Source organism: Camellia sinensis, chromosome 8 (assembly GCF_055761805.1).
Source record: "Camellia sinensis isolate YWXY chromosome 8, ASM5576180v1, whole genome shotgun sequence".
Classification (NCBI taxonomy): domain Eukaryota; kingdom Viridiplantae; phylum Streptophyta; class Magnoliopsida; order Ericales; family Theaceae; genus Camellia; species Camellia sinensis.
This window is the reverse complement of record NC_138968.1, coordinates 7,605,683-7,625,252: the sequence shown is the minus strand read 5'-3', so window position 1 is coordinate 7,625,252 and position 19,570 is coordinate 7,605,683.

Below are 19,570 nucleotides of genomic sequence, written 5' to 3'. Positions count from 1 at the left end.
ATGGACCTGTGATAGGTCAACCAGAGCGCTCAGCAGGTATAGCCCGACTGTGTTCCCTCTATCGGCGAACAGAGTAGTCCCGAAGAGGAACATAAGGAAACCACGGGCGTACTGCTCCGTCTCCTCAGGAGTCTCGGGCACCATCTCCGCCCGCCGGAAGTGGGAAGAGAACCAAGTGTATCGGACTCTCCCAGAAACCCTGTCAACGGGCGGGCGAGCCCCCAATAGATACATCCAAGCGGCCTCCCACTCGCCCATATCCTCATCATAGGGGATGGGCCAACCTCCTATGTCCAAGCCAGTCAATACAGCGAAGTCTAGAGGCGTCATGGTCATGTCCCCGGTAGCAGAGAAATGAAAGGAGTTGGTGGTGTCCCACCATCTCTCTACCAAGGCTGCCATCAGAGTCCTCCTGGCAGAGCAACGGGACAACCCAACGCAGAAAGCCCCGAATCCTGCCAAGTCTACCAAATCTCGGACGGCCTCCGGGAGCTCAGCGTACCAGTCCCGTGCGGCGGTGGAACCATACCCCCGTACGCTGCGGGAACCAACCTGCATTCAAAATGAATACATGTGTCAATAATGAAATTGGCTGTGTGCCGATGAAATGAAATGGGCTGTGTGCCGTTGGAATGAAATGGGCTGTGTGCCAATGAAATGAACTGGGCTGCGCGCCAATGGAATGGAATGGGCTATGTGCCGATGAAGTGAAATAAGCTGCATACAAATAAAATGAAGTAGCCGTGTGTTCAGAAGTGAAGTGTACGAACTATGTGTTCAGTATAATCAACTTTCTATCAGTGTGGGCTGCGTGTTCACTATTCTAACCTGGGCTGCGTGTTCAGAAAATTAAAAGTTTGGGCTGCGTGTTAAACTTTCTATCAGTGTGGGCTGCGTGTTCACTATTTAATCTGGGCTGCGTGTTCAGAAAATTTGAAGTTTGGGCTGCGTGTTCGAATTTCAACTAGCGTGGGCTGCGTGTTCACTATTCTAACCTGGACTGCGTGTTCAGAAAATTTAAAGTTTGGGCTGCGTGTTCAACTTTCTATCAGTGTGGGCTGCGTGTTCACTATTTAATCTGGGCTGCGTGTTCAGAAAATTTAAAGTTTGGGCTGCGTGTTCGAATTTCAACTAGCGTGGGCTGCGTGTTCACTATTCTAACCTGGGCTGCGTGTTTAGAAAATTTGAAGTGTGGGCTGCGTGTTCACTATTTAATCTGGGCTGCGTGTTCAGAAAATTTGAAGTTTGGGCTGCGTGTTCAACTTTCTATCAGTGTGGGCTGCGTGTTCACTATTTAATCTGGGCTGCGTGTTCAGAAAATTTACAGTTTGGGTTGCGTGTTCGAATTTCAACTAGCGTGGGCTGCGTGTTCACTATTCTAACCTGGGCTGCGTGTTTAGAAAATTTAAAGTTTGGGCTGCGTGTTCAACTTTCTATCAGTGTGGGCTGCGTGTTCACTATTTAACCTGGGCTGCGTGTTCAGAAAATTTAAAGTTTGGGCTGCGTGTTCAACTTTCTATCAGTGTGGGCTGCGTGTTCACTATTTAACCTGGGCTGCGTGTTCAGAAAATTTAAAGTTTGGGCTGCGTGTTCAACTTTCTATCAGTGTGGGCTGCGTGTTCACTATTTTAATCTGGGCTGCGTGTTCGAATTTCAACTAGCGTGGGCTGCGTGTTCACTATTCTAACCTGGGCTGCGTGTTCAGAAAAATTTGAAGTTTGGGCTGCGTGTTCGAATTTCAACTAGCGTGGGCTGCGTGTTCACTATTCTAACCTGGGCTGCGTGTTCAGAAAATTTAAAGTTTGGGCTGCGTGTTCAACTTTCTATCAGTGTGGGCTGCGTGCTCACTATTCTAATCTGGGCTGTGTGTTCAGAAAATTTAAAGTGTGGGTTGTGTGTTTACTTTCGAATTCGGGCTGTGTGTTCGGCAAATCAGTGTTTGAGCCGTGTGTCCACCTCTTAACTGATGTGTACTGTGCGTTCGCAATTAATTAATGAGCCGAGTGTTCAGAAATTCGAGTGTTGAAACTACATGTTCAGGATGCAAGCAAAGTACTATGTCATAAGCTAAACTGCGTGTTCAAGCATGGCAAAGGTGCTGAAATGTACGGAAATTGCAGAATGAAGTAAATACCTCTCGGGCCTCATGAGAGAGGTGATGCTCTGGCTCTCGGAGAAGTAGATCCCCGGGCGCTCGCTCGTCAAAGCTAGTGAAGTGACGGAAGACGGCACGAGGGAGGACGTGTGCTGGCGGATTGTACCTCCTGGGAATAAAAGGTCGGGTCCTCGGGGGTAGAGTCATGGGTTCAAAATCGTCTCCGGCACCTGGAAAGCCTCCGCTGTGGGGAGAATTGCCCGCCATTTTCAAAGAATCTGCGAAAGGAGCAAAAATGAGCGAAAATGAGCCAAAATTAGAAAAAGTCAACAAAAGTCAACTCTCGGGAAATGAAAAAGTCAACAAAAGTCAACTCCCGAGAAAATCTTCCAAATATTGAGACAAACTTACCCCAAGTGGCGAAAATGAGAAAATAAGCTCCGAAACCGAAATTTAATCGCTTCAAAGTGTTTAAAACTGAATGTTTTTGCGGAAACAACTTGCGTGGAGCGTTGGAAAACGCGTATGGAACTCAGATCTGGAGAAGAAAGTGTTGTAGGAGGCAAGAAAGAAAGAAGTCTCGGCTGCATTATATAGGCCCCAAGTCTTGGATTGAAGAAGCATCAAAGAGGAGGTGAAAATACCAAAATGCCCTCGGATTTGGGCATATGGCCGGCCGGCCACTTTTTCTAGCCGGCCAGCCATTTCCTTTTTGGAAAACTGGCCGGCCAGCTATTTGCTTTTTGGAAAACCGGTTGGCCACCTCCCCTTGGGAAGATAAACGGCCGGCCATGTCCCTCACAGGCTCACCTAGCTCTCTGCAAATTTTGAGGAAGATCGGAGTTCCCGGGACCTGAAAAAGTTTAAGAAAAGTACACTTTCGGTCGCGAAATAGCTCCGCCGGGACTTCAGCTTCAAGATCTGACATATGTCTCGTCATCATTCATCGAAATCGAAGTATATCCTTTTTGAATGAGTTGTAGCCTTTCCGGGAAGCGAATCGGAGGCCGTGATCGAGTTACCTTCATCGAAACACGCGTTTCCGTACTCGTTATTTCATGACAAACGGGTGCCCTGATTCATGCTCATTTTGTACTATCATGCACATAACTTGCATTCTCATGAGCATACTCACATTTTTATGCACATTTCTTGATATTGGCATACCTCTATGTTTGAGCATACGTTGTCACGCATGTTCCACTCTTGCATTGCGATGCATTCACTCACCCGGCACTGCGTGTGTCAAACTTCCAGAATCACATTGGATATATGTTGGTAGCATATTGTACTTGTTGCAATTTCTCTCTTTTACAGGCACGATATTGTATGTACGGTTCAATTGAGGCTGGTGCGACCAGACGAATCGCACAGGTATCGTATCTTCTCCGTGTGAGACGTGGCGGGGATTGAATAATCCTCCGCATTCTAAACTGCATGAAATGTAGTTGTTGCTTTGCATTCTTGCTTAAAACTGTTGCATCTATTTGCGAATACTTGCTTCATTACAGCTTGCTGCATTTGCATGATCATTGAGTTATGTTCGGCTTCTTGCATATCGCTTTGCATTTCGCCCCCCTACCTGCGGGCATGCCTGCGGGCACATCTCTGTTTATCTTGTACGTTTGTCTAAGTCTTCGGCCTTGCCAAAAATGGGTCATCTCTAGGCTTTGACATTCACTCCCGTCACTTGTGACTTCCGAGTTCTGTCAAAGAGGGGCAACTGTAGACACCCCATTTTTGGCCGACCTTAAGACTCAGACGTCACTGATTGAGCGCTTGGTGATGTTGCATAATGTGCTCGTTCAGAAGTTTCAGAGTTGCAGCCGTGAGCCCTGTCTCCGGACTTCCGAACCGTCTTTTGTGCTTTGCCTCGGTTTGCGAACCAGGCTCAGTTTTCTTTGTTTCTTTTCCTGAGGGGAGGGAGAGGTCCCGTAGACCATCTCTCAATGTCCGTGGGCTACATTTGGTGGCCGTAGGCCATTTTTCCCATTTCGGAGTCCAGTTTTCGATTTTTCGGGATCGTTGGCCGTGTGCCTCGGTTCGGGACCGCCTAACCATCTCCGTTTGCTTTGATTTTTGGCATACCTCCTATTTTCTCCCTTTTGAGGGACACTGGGGTCTGAGAAACCCACTTCGTGGCCGAATGCCACTTTCGGTGCTTAACAGCCCATTTTCGGGACCCCAAACTGCGTGTTTTGGCCCCCGAACATTCATTTTGCAACGGTTTTCGTTCATTTTTGGCAGGGACCTCTGTTTTATCATTAAGAAGGTCACTGAAGGATGGGAGGCCAGTAATTGTTGCAGCAACCAGTTATACATCCTCCGACGCTCTCTGACACCCGTTTTTCGCACTTCCGGGCCAATGTTGAACACCTTGGGGCCATCTTCTTGAACTTTCAACCACATATTTGTAATGTACACACTTGGGAGGATCCTAAAAAGTGGTGGCCGGCCATTAATTCAATTTGACCCTTTTGAACCCCTCCTTCCGGGCCAATATTGAACACCTTGGGGCCATTTTCTTCAAACCCAAACCACATATTTGTGATGTACACACATGGGAGGACCCTAAAAAATGGTGGCCGGCCACTAATGTTGCTTGACCCTTTTGAACCCCTCTTTCCGGGCTAATGTTGAACCCCTTGGACCCACATTCTTGAACTTTGAACCACATATTTGTGATGTACACACATGGGAGGACACCATCATGTGGTGGCCGGCCACTAAATCTGCTTGACCCTTTTGACCCCTAGCCGGCCGGCTAGGGGGTGTGGCCGGCCGGCCACCTGCAGCAAAAGTAACTGGCCGGCCGAGTTCCTTGCACTGTTCACTTTACAGCTGTATAGCTTTATCCCCCAGAAAAATATCAATATCCGGGGGATATTTTGTGGGGGAAAGTTGCCCTCTTTTTCCCCCACCTTTACACCCCCTTTTTGGCCCTTATAACCAGCAAGCTATATCACATTCAAGGGTTGGAAAAATTGTTCTTCAAGTCTCAAGAGCCATATCTCCCTCCATCCTTCTCATTTTCCTAAAAAAACCTTAAGTCCTATACCTTGTATTCTTCATCACCACCAAGCTCTACCATCACCACTTCATTTCCAGCAACAAGGAGAGTTTCTCAAAGGCTAAAGGAGCTGCAAATTGGTCCAAGAAGCAACAAAAGCTTCGGTCTTCAAGGGTAAGTGACATTTCTCCTCTTTTGACCCTTTTTCTTGATCCATTTGTAAGCCCTATATGCTTTTTGTTTCAAGCTCCGGCCCTAACTTAAAGGGGCCCTCTTTTGAGCTCATCTTCACTTTTCATTAAGGGCTCAACCCTGTTTGAGCCCTCCATGATGCACTTGCTTCATTGATCCTCTTATATGTCATAATCTTGCATGCTATTTTTGGCCCATGAGTAATCTGTTTTTGAGCATGTTGTAAACTGATATTAGGCTTATTTTGAGCCCCTCTTCAACATTGAAGAAGGGCTCAACACCATTTGGGACTTCCATGTTGTACTTACCTTTATACTCCCCTTTTGGTCCCATTTTTGCATGCAATGGCAGCCTACCATGCTTTTGTTTTTGGCCATTTTACAGTTCTGAAACAGTGCTTATTTTGGTCCATTCTTCATTTTTCATTTAGGTCCTTTCATGGTTTGGGACCTCCATATGCCACTTCATGTTATATCTCTCTTTTATTCCCCATTCTTGCATGTTTTGTTAGCCTACCATGCTTTTGTTTTTGGCCATTTTACAGGCCTAGAGATGGCCTTATTTTGGCCTATACTTCATGTTTCATTAACATTTTTTTCTGTTTGGTGATTATTTTGTATACTTCATGTTATAGCACCTTTTGAGCCTCAATCTTGTCCCTTTTTTTTAGCATGTTTGTATATTGATTTGAGGTTTGCCATATACTGTAAACATTCATATTTTTGGTCCCTCTTCAATGTTGTAGAAGGAAATTTTTCAGTTTGGATTTTTCTTATATCACTTGCTTCATTACCCCTCTCTTGGCCCCTATTCTTGCGTGCCATTTTTTGCCCTACCTATGCTTGCTGTTTGGCCATGTTTATAACTGTGAAAGTGCCTTTTTTGGGACTGCCTAGCTTCTGTCTTTGCATTACATGTCCATATTGTGCATGTTTGGCATAGTTATAGGCCATTTCGGGTGCCTAAATTCGCATTTCGGGACAATTCCATGCATTTAGTGTCATTTCGCCTCATTTCGGGACTGTTTTCCCCCATATTTTAGTTCTGAAATTCTATTATAATGATTGCTTTCCATTTCTATGTCATTTGCATCGCATTATATCATCGTCTCGGTTTGCGTGCCCGTGTACACGCATTTCGAGGCACCTCATTTTCATCCATCGGCATCCTATGTGAGTGTGGCTGAGGCTCACTCATGTTGGTATAAGCCCATATCATGTTCTCATGTCATTTGCATCGCATTCTGCCATTGCCTCGGTTTGCGTGCCCGTGTGCACGTATTTCGAGGCACCTCATTTTCATCCTTCGGCATCCTATGTGAGTGTGGCTAAGGCTCATTCATGTTGGTATAAGCCCATATCATGCTTCCATGTCATTGCATCGCATTATATCATCGTCTCGGTTTACGTGCCCGTGTGCACGCATTTCGAGGCACTTCGTTTTCATTCACCGGTATCCTATATGAGTGTGGCTGAGGCTCATTCATGTTGGTATAAGCCCATATCATGTTTTCATGCCATTCGCATTGCGTATGCCATTGCCTCGGTTTGCGTGCCTGTGTGCACGCATTTCGAGGCACTTCATTTTTACCTACCAGCTTCTCATGTGAGTGTGGCTGAGGCTCTCTCATATTAGTAAAAGTCCATGTTACATTTTCCATGCCATTTTAGCCATATTACATTGCATTCTGTCATCGCCTCGGTTTGCGTGCCCGTGTGCACGCATTTCGAGGCACCTCATTTTTACAGCATAGTGCATGCTAGGTTGTATCTTAGATCGCATTCTGCCATCGCCTCGGTTTGCGTGCCTGTGTGCACGCATTTCGAGGCATGTCATTCCATAGCATTGTGTATGTTAGGATTATACCTTAGTCGCATTTCATGCATGTCATGCATATTACATCGTGTTCGGGATAAGAGTTAGCCCGGGCACGGGAAACGAGGTGCATTTCGTACTCCGAGTGACGGAATGTGTCTCAATTCCCCAGTCACCGACACTCCGGATCATCCATGATGGAGTTAGGTTTTATTGTGTTTTCATGTGCATTCATCCTACATTGAATTGTGCATTTCGATTCCTCGGCCATCATGCCTCGGTATGCGTGATTGGTGGCACGAGGATCGAGGTATGCATCTATCTGTGAAAATACATTGCTATGCCCCTTTCCTGCTCTCTGTCGCAGCAAAATGAAGAATCAGTAACTTTTCGGAGCTTGGCACGCTTTCCAAGGTTAACTGCTAAACAGAGGCTAATCGGGGCATCCCGGTGGATTTCCGCGCAAAGCAGCCTAACATACATCATCCATCAGAAGCAAGGCAGTCCCTGGCTTGCATGCCAGTTTTATTTATTTTCTTAGTTAATTAATTAGGAATTTGTATATTATTCGGACTGTAATATTTGGACTGTAATATTCTTTTATTCGGGACTGTATATTTATTCGGACCCTCTGCGCGAGGGCACAACTGTAATAAGTGTGCGTGTGTGTGTTGTATGTCTTCCAACCCCACGTCTTTCTCCCTTTTATTTATCCGCTTTTGATGGTTAGATTAGGGCATGTTTAAATTAGCATATAGTATGACAGCATGTTTGCATCATTCATCTGTATTGCATGCACCGGGCTCGGCGCATCATACTAACTGCATTGTATTTTTTAATTCTAAATTGAATACATGATTGTTGTAGCATTTCATATACCATCTTAGAATAGCCGAGCCTGCTATAGTTGCATTTTGCATGTGTTGCATTAGGCATTTTTGTATACTTAGGATTCATGCATGATTTCTAATGAGTTTCTATTTTGGCTTGGAGTACTCGGTAAGTTTTATGCTTTAGCATCCTTGCATGCGTGTGAGTGCTGCCATGAATAGCATGCTTACCATGAGGCTATGTGCTTATATGATATAACTGCCTGAATGCCTGTGGGTGAAGGTTGGGTTATCTGAATTGGAATAAATCATCAAATGTTTCAAGCCTACCTGCGAGTAGCAAACCATTTTCAAAAGCGAACATGAAATATTTTTGTTCCAATTCAGGCGATCCAATCTATATTTGTATGCTGTGCGCATCACATAGTAACCTAGGCTAATAACCGGAATAAGAACATACAATGTTTTCAATAATAGATATTATGGTTAGTAGAGGCCGGTCTATGACCGGGCGAGCGGGGGTGCTCACGAAGTGACCTTCCCCAATCGTACCCAAGTTCCTGAGCCGAGGCAACTTTGGTGATGACGGACACGTGGCCTTTGGCAACGAGTCAGGGTTTCCTAAATTTCCCAAAATAAAATATTTAGGTGGCGACTCTGTATCTGGCAAAGCAGTCCATGTTTGGCACTTCTTTCAAAAAAATCTGTTTTCTCAAAACGATTTGCCAGATTTGGACTCTTTGGTTCAGATTTAGAACCGTAACTACAAAGTCGAGTCCGAGCTGTAGCGAGGTCCCCCGCGGGCTTGTTACACAACCCCACGTATACGTGAGAATAGCGATTGGAGGGTCTCACACACAGCCCATGACACAAAAGTCTTGGCAATTGTTGATTTGGACTAGGACAATCTGGCAGTTGTTGATTTGGACTACGGCATTTATAGATTGAGTAATGGGGTATTATTGATTCATAAATATGACTTCGTATATAATTTAACGATCATGCTACGTAGCTCGAATGCCGCGGCTCGAAACGCGGCTCGACACCAAAACGACGTCGTTTTGGTGTCGATTTTGTTTTGTTTTTTTTGTTTTTTTTTCCTGGTTTTGCAGAACGAAGAAGAAGAAGAAGAAGAAGAAGAAGAAGAAGGGAGAAGAAGAGAAGGGAGGAGGAGGAGGAGGAGGAGGAGGAGGAGGGAGGGAGGGGAGGGGGCCATAAAAACCGGTTTGAGGAGGAGGGGAGGCTGGGCTGCGACGGAGGAGGAAGCAGCAGCGGCGGCCGGAGCTGCGACGACGGCGGGGCGAGACTGCGACGACGCCGACCTTCTTCCTCTCCCTCCCTTCTCTTTCTCCTCTCCCTCTTTTTCTCTCCCTCTCCCTCTCCCTCTCCCTCTCTTCCTCTCGAGCCATTTCGAGCCTGGTAGCTTCGAGCTACCAGGCATTGTCCATAATTTAAATTGTCATTCAACCATACTAGTTACGATTTAACATGTTTCACACATAACAAGTGTACATCATAGGGAGAAATTTACGATGTGTACCATTTTAAATGGTACACATTATAAAAAATTTATAATTTTTTATGATAAATGTTATGATTTTTGTGATGTGTGTTATGATATTTTATAATAAAGTTGTAAATAACGAATTTATAATGTGCATCTTAAAGTTAGAAATGATAATGTTATGATATTTTATATTTTTTGTTATGATACTTTAAGATTTTGTTATGACATTTTTTAATAGAAAAAAGTTATGACTTTTGTAGTGAAAAAATTATGACATTTAAGTTTAAGTTATTAAATTTTGTAAAAAAATTATAAAAAATATACCATATACACTTTTTTTAAAGTACACATTATAACATCTCCCACGTCATATATACTTTTTAACAGATTTGTATTACAAAATTTGCCATTCGTAACTATCCACAAGCGTTTTGTTAGCTCCTATTTAACTACATACCAAACAAAACTTAAGAAAAATATTCTAAAAATAATATATATATATATATATATATCAAATTTATTGTGGGTTTAGTTTTTAACAACTATTTTTGACATTTTTTATTTTTAATGAACTTTGTTCATTTTAGTTATTCTTTTTACTTTTAAAATGCATTTAAAAAATAAAAATTAAAAATATTTGCAAAAAAAATTAAAAATAAATTCACTACAGATGGACAAAAAAAATGAAAAAGTGCTATATATTTTCTAAAATTATCTTTAGTGAACTTTTTTCAAAATTTTCACATGTATTTTATTTTTTTATGTGTATTTAGATTAAGTGCATCTAAAAAGTATAAAAACTTGACTAATATGAAAAATGAAAAACTCAAAAACAATTAAAAAAACTAAAACAGAACAAGTAGGAAACATGATTTATGTATAAATCTAGAATGTAGCTTAGGTTGAAATGTGTAAATCAAATTTATTATGGGTGTAATACACTTAGGGTTACAATCAAACCAGATCGAACCAAACCGAGTCAAACTAAGTTTTAGTATGTTTGTATTTATTTATTAAGATTTTAATGAGTTTAAGTTTGAGCTCGAGTTTGAACTTAATAAAAATTTAACGAACTGAGTTCGAGCCGAGTTGGTTTAGAATTGACTTGAGCTCGAACCTGTTCATGAGCCTTAACGAGTCAAAAAATTTATAAATTTATACTTGCATATAAAATTAAAGTTATAATTAAAATTTTAATTATACAATATATATAAACATACTAAAAAAAAGTCAATATTTTACCAAAATAATAATATCTACCACTACTATTATATACAGCAATGATTGAGGGCTACAATTTTTGTGGCTCAAATGGCTCGAAATTGTTAAAACGACGTCGTTTTGAGTACAAAACTACTTCAAAATTGCCAAAACGACGTCGTTTTGACAATTTTGAGCCATTTAAGCCACAAAAATTGTGGCCCTCAAACATTTTCCAATAAATGTACTATTTATAATAAACTATTATTTACATATATATTTTTTAAATATATAAATAACATATTTATCTTATTTTTTATACATATTTTTATATTATTTAATATATAAATAATAAATATTTAACAAGCCAGCTAACGAGCTGAATTTTAGTATGTTTGGACTTGTTTATTAAAAATTTAACAAACTCAAATGCAAAAAAAAATTAATAAACCGAGTTTGAACGAACTCTTACTGAACCAAGCTCGAGTCTATTCACAAATAGCTCTATTCATCTGCAATCCTAAATACACTACACTAATTTTGAATCTACATCATATATTTTATTTTTGAAATACTTTTTAATATAACTTTTCCATTGTCCAAACAATAACATTTCAGCCAGTGCCATATAAATCCTGTTTCCAACAATTGAGAAGCGCACACAAGTGAACACCAAAACATATACAGGCTCCGTTTGGGAAGAAAAAAATTAGGCTTTTTTGGCTAAAATAGCAACAAAAAATAAAATAGGCTATTTTAGCCACAAAAAATAAAACATCAAATCCAATCCATAATCATTACAATCCTCTCTCACAAAAAAAGTCAAAAAAGTCAAGAAGTCAAAAATCTTTCCCAAACTAAATTAAAATAGCCCAGACTAAAATATCCAAAAAATCAAAAGGTCAAAAATTAACCCACTCCCCAAACGGAGGCACAAACCAAACCATGGAGAAAACTTCATTGTTACGTTGACAACACCAAAGAAGACATGATCATCATCAATTCCAGGGACAATCTGTAAGTTGTGTCACCTAAGAGGAGACTTGATGTGGCACACGTATATATTAATATTTGTAAATTATATATATTATATATTATTTATATAATTATTTTTATATGTATATTTATCTTTTGATAATTATGAGTGATAATTATTAAAGTTGCCTTAAATATCAAGAACTCTAAATGGTAGTTTGGCTAAGGCCTATCAATTTCCATTAATTAAGTTTCTTTGATGGAAGGAAACTAATAAGGTTTATCTGATAATGTATCTATCTGATAAGGATCCCTGACCTAACAGTTATAAATAGGCATGTGGTTTTTCATCAATGAGGCACTCAAGTTCTGGGTAGGTTAGAAGACACTTATTCATACAGTGTGAAGTGAGTGATATAATATTGAGAGGTTCAGAAGAAATACATACATCACACAACTTGATCAACAATGGCTGGAGAAGATTAGTATAAATTTTATTCCGCTTTATATCCATACATATATGATTATATTACATGTGTATGATTTTCTTACATTGTGGTATCAGAGCTTATCTCCAAATCCATGTTGATCAATATATAGATTCAATATATATGCATCATTGACGTTCTTATAATTTTTTTTTTTTCGTCAATACCTTTCTTGCAATTGTGTAATTGTCTTCGTCATGACTAGGATGCAAGAATAACTTCAGATTCTGACATATATATATATATATATATAAATTGTAAATAGTTGTGGAATAGTATTTGGATTTGTTTACAGAAATTAAAACCTTGTTTGGTTTGTATTTGAGAAACATGTTTTGAGATAAAAAGTACGAAAATTTGTTTGGTTTGAATTTTTTTCAAAAAATATTTTGAAAAATTATTTTAAGAAAGAGTTTTGGAAAAAGTGATTGATTTGATGTGTATGAGAGAGAGATTTGTTTGAAAAATTTGTAAACCAAACAAGTTTTGAAAAATTTGTTTGGGAAAATTTGTTTGATTTGATTACTTTTGAAAACTTATTTGTAGAGAATTTTTTCCAAAATTTTTTGAGAAACACAAACCAAACAAGGCCTTGGGACCATTATATTTGAGTTTGTTTTCTGTTCCGTTAAAGGTTATATGGTACCGAATTTATAAAATGGTTGAGCATTGTAGTAATTTGAGAATAGCCACAGCACCTTAAATTATTGTTATGTGTATAAAGTTAGAAAATAATTATATTAGATGACATCTTATTACTTGCATTTAAATTAGTAAAATTAATTATTTTACCCACAAGAAGATAATTGTTTTATTAATTTATTTGGAATAAGATAGTAAGTTAAATATCAAAATAAAAATTTTTCTATGTCCACGGATAATGGAATTATTTTATTTTGTGAGAGATATTTACTAGTCTTATTGATAAAGTTAAGTAGATTCGATGCAAATTGCAATCTTTACCCACAGGGAGATTAGAATTTACTTTATTTTTTATTTTTTTCCGTAACATGATTTGTTCTTGGTTGTTGCAGTCATTCCTATTACATTATTGAGTTCTAAATCATCTCATATTCCATTTTTGAGTGGTGAAAATTTTTCTGACTGAAAAGATAAGATTCTTTTGACTTTGGGGTGCATGGACCTTGATTTGGCGCTTCGTGTGGACAAACCACCTGTTTCCACGGAATCAAGTACGCTAACTAAGAGGGCTTCTTATGAGCGGTGGGAGCGATCTAATCGCTTAAGTTTAATGCTCATCAAGTCCCATATCAGTAAGGGCATTAGGAGTTCAATCCCTGACTGCGACAAGGTTAAGGTCTTCATGAAGGCTATTGAAGAGAAATTTCTTACATCTGATAAGGCATTAGCCAACACCCTAATGAAGAAGCTCTCAGGCATGAGACTTAATGGTTCTAAAGGTGTGCGTGAACACATTATAAAAATACGGGACATTGCAGCTCAACTTAAAACATTGGAGATAGAGATTTCTGAGTTGTTCTTAGTACATTTTATCCTTAACTCTCTTCCTATGGCATATAGTGCTTTCAAAATTTCCTATAACACACAGAAGGAGAAATGGTCAGTAAATGAACTTTTGGCCATGTCTGTTCAAGAGGAAGAGAGATTGAAGCATGAAAAACTAGAGACTGCCAATCTTGCATTTCATGGAAAAAGAAAAGGCCAAAAGGATAAAACTGTTCCACAACAGAAAGTGCAAATGAAGCTTTATGGCAATAAAGGTGAATGCTTCTTTTGCAAGAAAAAGGGACACATGAAGAAGGATTGTCCTAAGTACAAGAAATGGCTCGAGAAAAAAGGTAATCTATTCTCTCTTATGTGTTATGAATCTAACTTTGTTAAAGTTCCTGATAATACATGGTGGATTGATTCTGCTTCTACAATTCATGTTGCCAATACTGTGCAAGGCTTTCTCAGCCTAAGGAAACCGACAACAAGTGAACACGGCATCTATTCAGGAAATGGGATGCGTTCACATGTGGAGGTTGTCGGAACTTTTAGACTGAATTTAAATTCTGGCTTTGTTTTGGATCTTGAAAACACTTTTTATGTTCCATCATTTTCTAGAAATTTAGTTTCGATTTCAAAATTAGTACCTTTTGGATATACATTTAATTTTGTTAGTTCGAGTTCAATTTATTGAAAAATAATGCTATTATTGGCAATGCTTTTTTAACTGATGGTTTATATAAATTTGATTTGGATCTTTCATATGAAAATAGTCTTTTAACCTTACATAGTGGAATTGGCATAAAGAGAAGTATTACTAATGAGAACTCCTCTATGTTATGGCATAGAAGATTGAGACATATCTCAATGGAAAGGATAAAAAGATTAGTAAATGATGGAGTTTTAAATACTCTTGATTTTACTGATTTTGGTACTTGTGTGGATTGCATTAAGGGAAAGCAAACCAACAAGTCCACTAAAGGTGCCAAAAAAAGTTCTAATATTCTTGAGATCATACACACAGACCTCTGTGGACCATTTACTTTACTTTGTTTCAATGGTCAGAGATATTTTGTCTCATTTATTGATGATCATACACGATATATGTATCTCTATCTTTTATTTGATAAGGCTGAGGCACTTGATGTTTTTAAAGCCTATAAAGCAGAGGTAGAGAAATAAACAGAAAAGAGCATTAAAATCGTGAGATCAGATAGAGATGGAGAATATTATGGAAGGTACACAGAATCCGGACAAATACCTGGTCCATTTGCTAGGTTTCTTAAAGAAGAAGGAATAATTGCCCAATATTCAATGCCTAGTACACCACAACAAAATGGTGTAGCTGAAAAGAGGAACCATACACTTATGGACATGGTAAGGAGCATGCTTAGTTATTCCAACGTTCCCATAAATTTGTGGAGTGTAGCTTTGAAAACCGCTGTGTATGTCTTAAATCGAGTTCCATCTAAAATTGTCCCTAAAACACATTTTGAATTATGGAAAGGATGAAAACCAAGTTTGACACATTTGCACATATAGGGTTGTCCAGTTGAGGTAAGGGTTTATAACCCACACTTAAAGTAATTGGACCCAAGAACAGTTAGTGGTTTTTTCATTGGCTACGCTGAAAACTCCAAAGGTTTCAAATTTTATTGCCCTTCACACACACTTAAAATTGTTGAGGCTAGAAATGCAAAATTTCTTGAGGATCATGAGTCAAGTGGGAGTGGTTTTTCTCGTGTCATAGAATTCGAGGAAATAAGGGACCCTATTGAGAAACCAATTGGGGAATTGGTTGTTGTTCCAAGTGTTATTCCAAATATCATTGAAGAACAACCAATACAAGAACAACTGCTCCATGAGGAACAAATAAATACAGAACCTCTTATTCAAAATTTAAATGAACCAATAGGAGTAAGGAGATCCACAAGAGAAAGAAATCAACTATTTCTAGTGATTACCTTGTATATCTACAAGAATCTGACTTTAATGTTGGACCTAAAGCTGATCCTAGTTCATTTTCACAAGCCATGAATAGAATTAATTCCAATTTATGGTATGATTTTCTTACATTGTGGTATCAGAGCCATGAAAGAAGAGATGAAATCAACGGCCACAAACAAAGTTTGGGATCTTGTTGAGTTACCAAAAGAAGCTAAGGCCATTGGTTGTAAATGGGTCTATAAGACCGAAAGGAATTCTTCTAGTAACATTGAATGATATAAGACTAGACTTGTAGCCAAAGGTTTTACCCAAAAGGAAGGAATTGAATACCATGAGACCTTCTCTCCGGTTTCTAAGAAGGACTCATTTCGAATAATCATGGCTTTAGTAGCTCATTTTGATTTAGAGTTACACCAAATGGATGTGAAAACGGCTTTTCTTAATGGGAAGAAGAGATATACATGGTTCAGCCTGAGGGATTTTCCTCAAAGAATAATCACTTGGTTTATAAGTTAAAGAAATCTATATATGGACTTAAACAGGCCTCCTGCTAATGATTTTTAAAATTTCATAACATTATTACTTCGTTCGGGTTTACGGAGAACATTGTTAATAATTTTATATACCTTAAGGTTAGTGGGAGTAAATACATATTCTTAGTCCTGTATGTAGATGACATTCTACTTGTGAGTGGTAATTTAGGTTTGCTACATGAAACGAAATAATTTCTTTCTGAAAACTTTGAAATGAAGGATATGGGTGAAGCCTCATATGTCATTGGCATACAGATTCACAGAGATAGATCTTGTAGAACATTGGGACTATTTCAGAAGGCCTACATTGAAAAAGTTTTGGAAAGATTTAACGTGAAAGTCTTGTTCACCTTCTGTAGCACCTATTGTCAAAGGAGACAAATTTAGTCTAAATCAATCACCACAAAATGATTTGGAGAAAGAACAGATGAAAAACATACCTTATGCATCTGCAGTAGGTAGTCTCATGTATGCTAAGATTTGTACAATACCTGATATTGGGTTTGTGGTAGGAATGTTAGGCAGATATCAAAGTAATCCAGGGCTTGAGCACTGGAAAGCTGCTAAGAAGGTTATGAGGTATTTGCAAGGAACTAAGGACTACAAGCTTACATACAGACATGCAGATTCACTAGAGGTGATTGGATATTCAGATTCAGATTTTGCTGGATGTTCCGACACTAGAAGATCTACTTCAAGATATATATTTCTTCTTACAGGAGGAGCTGTATCTTGGAGAAGCATCAAGCAGTCCATAACTACTTCGTCTACTATGCAAGCGAAATTTGTTGCATGCTATGAAGCTACAACACAGGCCTTATGGTTAAGAAATTTTATCACAGGACTAAGGATTGTTGATTCCATATCAAGACCACTAAGGATTTACTGTGATAATTCGGCTGCAGTTTTCTTTTCTAAAAACAATAAAAATGGCAGCCGAAATAAACATATTGATATAAAGTATCTTGTTGTTAGAGAGAAAGTGAAGATGCAAGAAATTGCTATTGAGCACATCGACACTGAGCTGATGGTTGCAGATCCCATGACAAAAGCATTGCCAGCTAAAATACACAATGATCATGTGGTTCATATGGGACTAACTAGCTCTTTTGATGTATGAAATTACTTTCTCATTTTGAGGGATTCACTATTGAAAACAATATTTATTTAGAATAAATACATGACCTTTGATTGTGCACTTAAAGTATTTGTTATGTTTGTTATCCATTGGGATAAGTAAAGTAGGACCCGAATGACTATTTATTAGTCATTTGTAAATTGAAGTATTTTATTTAGTACTCATTGAAAAGTGTCATACATTGTAATTTATAGAAGGAAATGTCCATTAAATGGGGCATAACCGCTATGATTCGTGTAGTAACACTTGGCAATGGAGTGTGAGGATTTCAATATTAAAGTTTAGGCAAAGTTTAATGGCCATAATTCAGTACATATCACCCAATACAGTATTTATATGATTTGTGGACCAAGTGAGAGAATGTAAGCTGCGTCTCTTAAGAGGAGGCCCACATATATATTAATATTTGTAAATTATATATATTATATATTATTTATATATTTATCCTTATATGTATATTTATCTTTTGATAATTATGGGTGATAATTATTGAAGTTGCCTAAAATATCAAGAACTCTAAATGGTGGTTTGGCTAAGGCCCATCAATTTTCACTAATTAAGTTTCCTTGATGGAAGGAAATTAACAAGGTTTATCTGATAATGTATCTATCTGATTATTTGATAATGTATCTATCTGATAAGGGTCCCTGACCTAGCAGTTATAAATAGGCCTATGGTTTTCAATCAATGAGACACTCAAGTTCTGCACAGGTTGGAAGACACTTATTCATAAAGTGTGAAGTGAGTGATATAGTATTTCCTACACAATCCTCTAAAAGGAAGATGCCGAGAAGAGCCTGATTTTTTAGGACGGCCATTCTGATCAGTTGGAGGTGGGGCATCTAAAGGAGCCGTCGGTTTAGCACCACCCACCGGCAGTGGTGTTGGTGTTGGTGGCCACCATGGGGCAGGAGGCACAGAAACCACGGTAGGAGGACTTAAAGTGTAGTGTTGTCCCCTTGCACTGCCCTATCTATACCGTGGCATCGGATGGAAGACCCGGCTGTTGTGCGTGTATTGGGGCTAGTTATTTTCACATTGTTTAGATAGAAACTCGACCTGCCAATGTTAGAAACATGAAGCATGAACTCGAACTTTTCTGTTGGGATATGGAACCTGTTGGGATATGAAGTAGGTTGTCAAAAAGCAGAGGATATGGGATCGAATTGCTGACAAAGCCATGGAAGTGGCCATGTTGTTGAAAATTAGCTACAGATTCTTGCCAAACCATGGAAAGTGGCAGCCAGCTACATGGTGGGGAAGCCATGAGGCCATGTGAGTTGGCCATGAGGCCATGAGAAGCCATGTGAAGCTTCAATCTGTAAAGCCACTGAAAGCACAACAATGGGCAGGTAGCCAGCTCATTTCAAAGGGTGCCTCTTGCATTTGTAATCTCTATAAATAGAGAAGCTAAGGAGAGTTGAATACACAACTGAGATAGCAAAGAGCAAAGAGAGAGAGAGAATTAGAGAGAGTGTTGTAATTCTTACCATCTTGTTCAATATAGTGAATCCGCTGCCCGTGGACATAGGCGACTTGCCGAACCACGTTAAATCTTGTGTGTTATTGCTTGTTTGAGTTCCCTGGTGTGCCCCCGATCCTCAACAATTGGTATCAGAGCTCGGGTTGCGAAAAATCGAATTTTTCCCGAAAGTGCCCAGAATTCGAAGTACTCAAAATCCACTTTTGACCATACCAAGAGGAAGAACTCCCCGAGAGGAGTCCAGAACAGCAAAAACAGAGCCCAGAAGCCTCGACACGCGCTCTCACGCGCTCTCTGAAAAAAGCGCGTGAGTCCCAGTCATGGCACGCGCCCACACGCGCCGTGCCGGCACCCGGCACGTGATCCCAGTCTCACCCACGCTCCACACGCGCGTCTCCAGGAAGAAGACGAGCCACGTGGCACCACGTCAGCGCCACGCCAGCACCGCGTCAGCGCCACGTCATCTCGCCACGTCAGCGCCCCGTGTCCGACTGACAGGCCACGTGTCAGCCACGTGTCAGCCTAGTCAGCCTGAGCCGCTGACCAAGCCGAGCCGTTGAGCCGGAGCCGCGTTGACCGCGCCGCCGATCCTCCGTTGACCGTGCCGCCTGCGCCGTTGACCGAGCCGTTGACCAACCGTTGACCGGAGAAAGTATCCGGTGCATCTCAGCGCACCAGATTCTGCAGATCTGACCCGTCCAAAGTGTTTTTGCCAGATCGGAGCCATTCGGAGTCCGTTTTTGATGAGCCAATAGTGCTTCCCAACTATTTGGAGTATTCTGGACACATCTGTACGGTCAGTTTTTTGAATTGAAGTTTCTAGAAAATGGCAGAATCTAGATCAACCGAGTCCGTAAGTAATTCAGCCAGTACAAGCACTTCTAGGC